Source organism: Anopheles gambiae, chromosome 2 (genome assembly GCF_943734735.2).
Source record: "Anopheles gambiae chromosome 2, idAnoGambNW_F1_1, whole genome shotgun sequence".
Lineage (NCBI taxonomy): Eukaryota > Metazoa > Arthropoda > Insecta > Diptera > Culicidae > Anopheles > Anopheles gambiae.
Genome location: NC_064601.1, coordinates 74600486 through 74608552, shown reverse-complemented (window position 1 = coordinate 74608552; position 8067 = coordinate 74600486). Strand labels below are relative to the sequence as shown.

General features: G+C 38.3%; 1 long non-coding RNA gene across 1 annotated transcript; it reads right to left on the bottom strand.

Moving 5' to 3' along the window:
* Positions 1 to 3872: 3872 nt before the first annotated feature.
* LOC133391358 (uncharacterized) lies at positions 3873 to 5845 on the bottom strand. The gene is made up of 3 exons (XR_009764864.1): positions 5387 to 5845; positions 4853 to 5020; positions 3873 to 4789 (listed from the first exon to the last, which is right to left on the bottom strand). It is a non-coding gene; the product is annotated as an uncharacterized LOC133391358 (long non-coding RNA).
* Positions 5846 to 8067: the final 2222 nt, after the last annotated feature.

Sequence of the window (8067 nt, the reverse complement as noted above, 5' to 3'; positions counted from 1 at the left end):
AGAAGTTTGAGGGAAGGGCAGCCAACGTGAACTGGACGACCACAGAGAAGAACCCGACGTCAGAATAGAATGAATTACCGGAATGAAAGAAGAGTGATGTTTTGGGAAAAGTTTTCTTGCCGAGTAGGATTTCGTGATTAATTAATGGTAGCAGAGTGCGCGAGGTGAGTTTAACCCGAGGGGCGAATTGCACGCAATTTTGGCGAGTCAATAAATTATTACCGAGGTGTTTGGAAATAACGTATCCAACCTTTAGCCGTAGGGTTTCGCGCGAGCGTGAAGAGAGAAGCGGACGTGAATGTTTTTGTTTTTCTTACCTTGATGGCGTTACGATAGTTATGCCAGCGTCACCCCCAGGTACGGGGCAAGATTTATCAACTTTTGCTTCTCTTCGCGAACCTCTTTTGTTTTGTTTGGTCGCCACGCGAGCGAGATAAATGTGGCGACAACGAATGATAAATAAGATTATCGTGAGTTCGAATCAAACTCGATGGTTTAGTGTCGGGGTCGTCGGGATTGATCGGACTTGACTCTAGCAAGAGGAACGGGAAAAATCAACCCAGCCATCCGGATGCCAGAGGATGGCAAGTTTAATGAGGTCTCGTAAAATTGCAGTCGTTGGGTTACCGATCGTTAAAAAAAAACAAGATGAAGGCATTTGTTTGTGACTCACAATTGCTTGCTTTTGTCCGAGCGACATTTGGATTGTATTGTGGACGTTTTAGGAGGAACCGAAAATGGTTAAAAAGACGATAAAAATAAAGTTTCTCATTCGATTCTATTTACGGATAGGAAGGATGTTAAGCAAGCAAATCAATGTTCTTGACACAAAAGAGTTTCAGATAGCAAATTATGTCAAGGATTGATACGATCGATATTGTGTATTTTTATTGAGGTAATTCTTTCTGTTTTACAGGTCGCTTATTGTGTGAATGGAAGGTCGCTTTTTGAAGAATGGAAACTATGGATACTGTAATGTAGTTTTTGTTTAAAGCAAAGAAATGTACTCCAGTAGTTTATTTTAATTTTGTTAGAAATGACACACATATGGTGCAAACATCTTAAAACGTTAATCTAGTGAACAATGAAGCCTGTTTAGTGAGCTTTGTATATGACATAACGTCTTAGCGATTCTGTGTATGTTGTATACGCTCACAAAACGTTTGCCCTGATGTCTGAAACTCGGCCAAATTTTAGTATTGCAATTTCAATTTTTCATCAATCATTGTGTGTAACCCAAAGATTTATTTTTTTTATTTATAGGATAAATGTACCAATAGTGGTGCAATTTGTAATGGTACAAATGTGTTTTAATGGATTTAAAATATCAGGAAGGTAAATTCATGACTATTTGAACACATAGCAATTGGAATATGTTTTATCTTTGCAATCACAACCATTTTTACCATGAAACACATCAATTTTACGAAAAAAATACATATTTTTGTGACCGCTTCGTTGTACCTATAATGGTGGTATGGTTCCTATAGTCGTCGTGTTGTGTTCCTATAGTGGTGGTACACAAAAATGCCTCAAAAACTGTGTAATATACATGGAACTAAGTTTTGCAGCTGTTTTTGTATGAATAGCAATTTGATTGATGAAACTATTGACTAAAGTACTGTATGACACCTGTCGTCAACCCACATTTGGAAGAGAAAGCTTGATTTGAAGTCGGTTTTTCACTCAGCCAGATAAGCGAATTTTGGCCTTTGGTTGATAAATTACTTACAGAAAACTCATTTCTGTTGCTTATTTTAATGAAAACAGTACGACATGTCAAAAATATCGTCGAAAAATCTAAAATGTCATGTTTTTATTGACTTTATAACTAAGAACACTATAGGAACATGCCTATTTTGCGTACCTATAACCTGGTACTATCATAAAAAAACACTTAAAAATACGTAAATATAGTCAAAAGGCAATAAATTTAAAAAAATATCATTTGATAACAATTTTGTTAAAAAACTAATAATTGCGTTGCTATGTGGTCATTTAGACCGTTAACAAAGATATGAAATCCTCGTTATGAAATCCTAAGGATTTTGGAAAAATGTTGACACATTTCAAAAATAATGAATTTTTTGGTTACTAAGTAACGAAATGGTCCCATTTAACTTTTAAATCCTTTGTAAAAGGCTAAAGAATATTTCACACTAGCATAAATAACTTAATTACCGTTTATTAGCCATATGGCTTTTAGTGCAATACAAACCACTATTGGTACTATCACCACTATAGGTACGTTTACCCTAAGTGAAAAAAAATTGCAAAAGTTTTCATACCAATAATGCACATGGTATTCCAATGCATGCTTTGCCTGTCATATTTTTTTATTGCATTTTAACTTTTTAAACAGATCTGGTTGTTGATATTTTCATTCACTAACTAAATATGTATAAATAAAGTCCTTAAGCTAAAAAATGTTTTGAATAAATAATAAAAAGTAAAGAATCATTTGTAATCATATTTTTAGTGCTAATTTATTTTGTTTTTATTCAGGAGGAACGGTCCGAAAAGGCCGTATTGCTTAATGATAATTCATATAATCCGGATGCTTCTTCTTAATGTTTATATACAGTCGTACTATATGAAATTGAGGTACTACTATCAAATATTCCATATGAATCTATGTTGTGTTTATGTAGAACCAGCATTAATGCATCAATCAAATTACTTTATTATTTATTTATTTATTTTCCAGATACAATGACAAATATTTACTCAGAAAATGTGAAACCTAAACATTTCAAACGCAAAAAGGCTTCATAATTGTCCTTTTGCGTCCTCCTTCAAGTTTCTGTGACATACAATTTCCTTTGACCCAAGTTCCCACTTACCTGCCTGTTTTTTGTTGTTGTTTTCGTTTTTACAATCCTTCACTCGTGTAAACTTGCTCTACCACACCAAAGGTATGAGATACGGGTTAGCCCAGTGAGCGTTGGATGTGGCACGTGCTTTACACTACCCGCCATATCTAGGGCGACGAGGAAATGTAAAAATAAACGTTCCCGAGCTCGCACTACTTTGCGTTGCAGAGTCTCATCTTGTGTGTGCTCATATTTTATGGCATAAATGAAATAGGAAGGCATCATCGGGTGCCGCCCCTTCTCGACGATAGGGTATGGTGCAAGGGAAGAGTTTGGCTAGAGATCGGTGCTGGATTAAAGTGACATTGCTCAGGGCTTACGTTTTATGATCTACGCCTGCCCGATTCCGGGCACAGTCAGAGCAGAAACGAATGTCGGCATGAGCGTTGGGGCTCATATTCTTTCACATTCCAAACAACGCTTCCCGTACCGTGACAAAGATGACGACGGACACCGCTTGCTTGAGCATGATTTTAATGGAATCGTGTGCTGGGGAAGGTTTGCGTGCGCAGAACCCTTCAGAAGGATCCAGGACGCCCGGAACGCTCAAGAAATGGCTCTAGATTGTTGGTTGTGCCTTTTTTTCTCTCACTAGCACGTCTAGGGCTCTCAGTGGCAGTTTGCAGCAGCATTTTCCGAATCGTCTCGAGGATGCTCGTAGAGTCAGGATGCTGTAAGTGATACTATCATCGTTTATGCTTATGGAGTAGAATATTTCCGACCCCGACGTTCGTACGGGTGAAGGATGTAAGGATTTAATTTTTCAAAAGGTAAACTCCAGGAAGATGGTCAAAACAGATCCTCCCCCAAACGGGGAGCGGGATGTGTGAGAAGAATGAGATTTACATTTTACTTTCTTTCTGCTCATAGCGTAAAGTGAACAGCGCAACGATGAAGGTGCAATAGTTTATCATTGCCATTTTTTTGTGGTGCGCCAATACGTATACGATAAATAATAACTAAGACATATGAAGTCGACTAAGCAAAGCTTTGTAATTAAATGCTACACAATTAAAGGTTTATTTTACAATTTATGAACTACAACGCCTGATGTTGCCAATGGAGCATATTCGTTCTTACTCATTATAGAAGAAGTCCTTTCCCTTTTTATAACATTACACGTTTTTTTATTGAAGTCGCATACTTTTGGTTATGGAAATGTAATGCTCGTCACATCGCCGTGATTAGCGGGCATTATTCTTACCAACTCTCTCACAACTATTGATACTCTCTCTATTCTTATGGTACAATGTCTGGTGATGTGTGTAATAGGATGAATCTAATTAACGAAATATGAAACGAAAAAAAAATACAAAAAAAATGAAAACACGTTCTTACGGCACTAAAATCAAAAATAGATTTGCATTAAAACATTGCATTGCATTTGCATTTGCATTTGCATGTTTTTATTTTTTTACTTCTTCTAACTTCTTGGTAGCATTTATGATCTTATATTTCGAACATGGTAAAACGAGTAAACATTTATATTGTTGGTTATCATTTTTCAAATCATTAATTCCAGTCAGTATTTTTTCATTTTACAATATTACCCAATAACATGGGTTTTCCTGATAGTTTGTTTACAACTTCACCCAATGCAGCATAATTGGTTGGCATTATAAATATGAACCGTCGATGCATTTTCCACTAACTTATGAATCTCATGCATCTCATCATCTTTGCACCGTGTTATTGCTTTCGCAAATAAGTTTGGCTTCGAAGTAGCTAGTCAGCTGTATCTATCTGCAGCAGCACAAGATAAACCCAAACAAGCCTTCCCATCCCCTGCAAACGCGAAACCGAAGTCCAGCGTCACTCTTCTACCGATCTGCTGAACCACTAACCCAAACAAAGAGCCGTCACTATGCATTATTTACGAAAGCGCATATGATGATGTTGATTGTGCTCGAAAAAAGCTGCAATGCAGAAATTGAGTCCATATTAAACTGGGCTCATCTGGGACGGTTATAATAACTTACCTTCGGCATCGACGAGCGGGGCGAAACCATGGTAAAATGGTATTGCGTCTGGGTCTGGGGTTGCGAATGAGTGAAACAACTAAATTGGAACGATGGAGCATTGGTGAAGGTTACTGCTTGGCTGCATGGTCAGGTAGGGTGTTTTTGTTTATCCAGATTAGGTTGCAGCTAATGTCAGGGGTATAATATATGCGGGGAGAAATTTTGAAAGAAGATCAGACTCTAGCCTCAAGTGTGTTCAAAATAAGAGGTTGAGATCTTTTTCTATGGTAATCTATTCAAGACGTTTTACAGTGGAAAATAACATTCGTCTTAAGATTTGTACTTAACTTTTTGTTTTTGTTAAGCTCTGCATCAACGAAAGCTTCGATTTTTCTACTATGTAAATATATTTTTTTATGTAAGCACATATTTAAATGATAACTGATAGAGTTTAACTTCAAGAACTATTGCAAAGAATTTGTTTTCTGAGAAATTTTATGTTTCAGCAATTCGAAGCTTGTTATGTTGTCGTACAACAACTTTACTGTTTACCTTAAGCTCTTTCGTTAATCTTTTAGAAACAAAACCCCTATCGCAGCAGTCCGTGTCCCAGCATTAACAGCTTGTTGCACGTCCTCACGACCACGAGTAGCCAATCTTATCGGTTCCAGCCCTAAGGGGATCAAGAAAATTGATATTAAAGTGTTTTATTTGGTGTTTAATATCAATCGTCCACCGCCTGGCAAATCCCGTAATTCATGCTTTGTATGGAAAGCAAATGCCATCAATCGTACATGGGAATGGGGGGAGGGGAAGGGGGGCTTTGCAGCGGCCGGCTGTTTTCGATTCGCCTCCATTTTATTGCGGTTTTGAGATTGAACGAAGAGATAGTGATGTCACAACGGATTTGTGAAGTGGTTTTTCCACCGGGCACTTCCCGGCTTGTGGAAACGCGACAATCGCTCGGGCCGGTGCACTCGAGCTGATCGTAAATCGTACGGTCGGCCGTACCGTCGGCCTTTGCTTCGCATCTGAGAAAACGACACGCAAAGGAGAGATAACCTGCGCCACAAACACGAAACAGCGTCACACCTCCCGGTGGCTGACCAAGTGATAAACGAAACACAGAATACGATGACGGCTCAATGCGGGGTAAGATAGATCCCGCTTTTCCCAGGCCCTCGCAAAAGCTGTTTGTAGTTTGACATTCGTTCACGGTTCAAAGGAGACATTTATTCAAAGCGCATTCGACATGCCGGAAGATTTATGGCAACCGTATTAAGCTCACCAAAGAACGGCCAAAGAACGGTGACTGGTAATTAAGCTATGCCGGACGAGAGCGCTACAGCTGCATCCCCGAAAGGTCCCAGGTTGGTGCTTCCGGACCGTCGCTGTGGATCTGCTATCGACACAATAAATCTCCATACACGGACACGGCCATTTTTTTGTGATCTCTCACTCACTCACCCTCTCTTTCTATCTCTCTCGCTCATACTCATCGTCTGGCAAGCTTTTCACGTTGTTGCTAAATGGTTCAACTTGAAAGAGTGTCCCAGCGTGGCTGGCAGCTCAGAAACTGTTGGAAAATCGGGCAACTTTCGTGCGTCCTTTGAGACCCGACCCGCATGATGGTAAGAAATGGCACTGTTGGGACACTGTTCGGCGTCGTATCCATGACGTTGGATGCACCTAGCTAGTAATGGTGCATCTGGGGGTAGGGAGTGCTTTTTCGAGCGTAAGACGACATGTTAACACCGTTACAGGTAATTACGGATTAACGCCAAATGCATGCGAAAGGGCATTAAGCAATGTAAACTTTAGACACAAACGTGTCAGATTATGTATTTAGCTGGCTGCATTTTTGGTATATATATATTTTTTAAATTCATAACTGTGATTCATTCATTTTTCACAAAAAAGCTTTGAACTTACATTCAATATTTGGCAGAGATACACCACTACTAGTATAATTGACTAAAAGATAAACCAGCAATGTAAACATTAATAATTTCAATGTAAAGAGTAGTATTTAGCTAAAATATAGAGTATTTTTTCATTTACCTTTATGTATAACGGACTTGACTTTCAGTGGCCTTTTATATTTTCACGATATGGGTAAAATGGGACAGTAATGATAATTGTTACATAAAAAGTTACGAATGCACCACGAATGCCCAACTATTCGTCTGCTCAAGCCAGAATTTCCCTATTCTTCAAAGGCATAAGAACATTTAATGCGCTTCCCACTGGAGTTGACAATCACAGTACAATCGCTGGTTTTCGATGGTCATGTTCGACTCATTTGTTTTAATTCCTTTTGTTGTCATTTGTAAATAGTTCATTTGTTTCAATTCCAATATAGGGGCCCTTTCCGTTTGAAATTTGTAGGCTTTCGGAAATATTAGGAAATTTCAGCCTGTCAGCTGTTTGCATTGTATAGCAGTTTTCGAGCAGCTATCTAAGTAGGTATAATATACAGGTGGGCTTATCCCAAGGTGTACGAATTTAGAAAGCTGATTTTTATCGCTTTTGCTTCTGAATGAAGATTGTAAAAGTGTTTTGAGTATTCGTCAAGCCTCCAGAAAGCTTGTTTGAGAAAAAAATTTCACCCGTTCTGCCAAAAAGTGATGTTCAAAATTGGTTATGGAAAAATGCTATGAGACCACCTTGACTACATACACTTTGATTCCAGATTCCACCACCTGATCTCTTTAATGCACCTTGGGATAAATGTAAACAAACCCGTGTTTTCGAGCATGTACTCGAATCTAATTCTAGCTTTTAGGCTAAAATTTTCTAGACTGAAAATCGCAAGCTAGTTTTCTGTGTGGTTTTGTATGGAGTGTTTACATGATTTCAGCCTCCAACTGTCAAACTCCATACAAAAAACTAACTAGAATCGTGAAGGCCCCCATATATAGATTTTTGCATGGTTGACTGTGTTAATTTTTTTGTGTTTAGCATAATAGTTTCTCCGGCATATGATGATGATAATGATGTTTTTTTGTTTTCTTTTTAATTGTCTAATAATAATATGAATGAGACTGCATAGGTATTGAGAATCGCGCGCCTAACGTAGACTTTGCTAGTAGTGGATAACCAATTGCTCTACCGGATTTACTGTCCTTTTCAGCTTGGCAACGGGAGTCCTGTGGCTACGACAATCATCTACTCGACTTACAGTTTAATATTCCTTTAAATCTACTTTAAATCATCTTTTGATTGAATAGTAT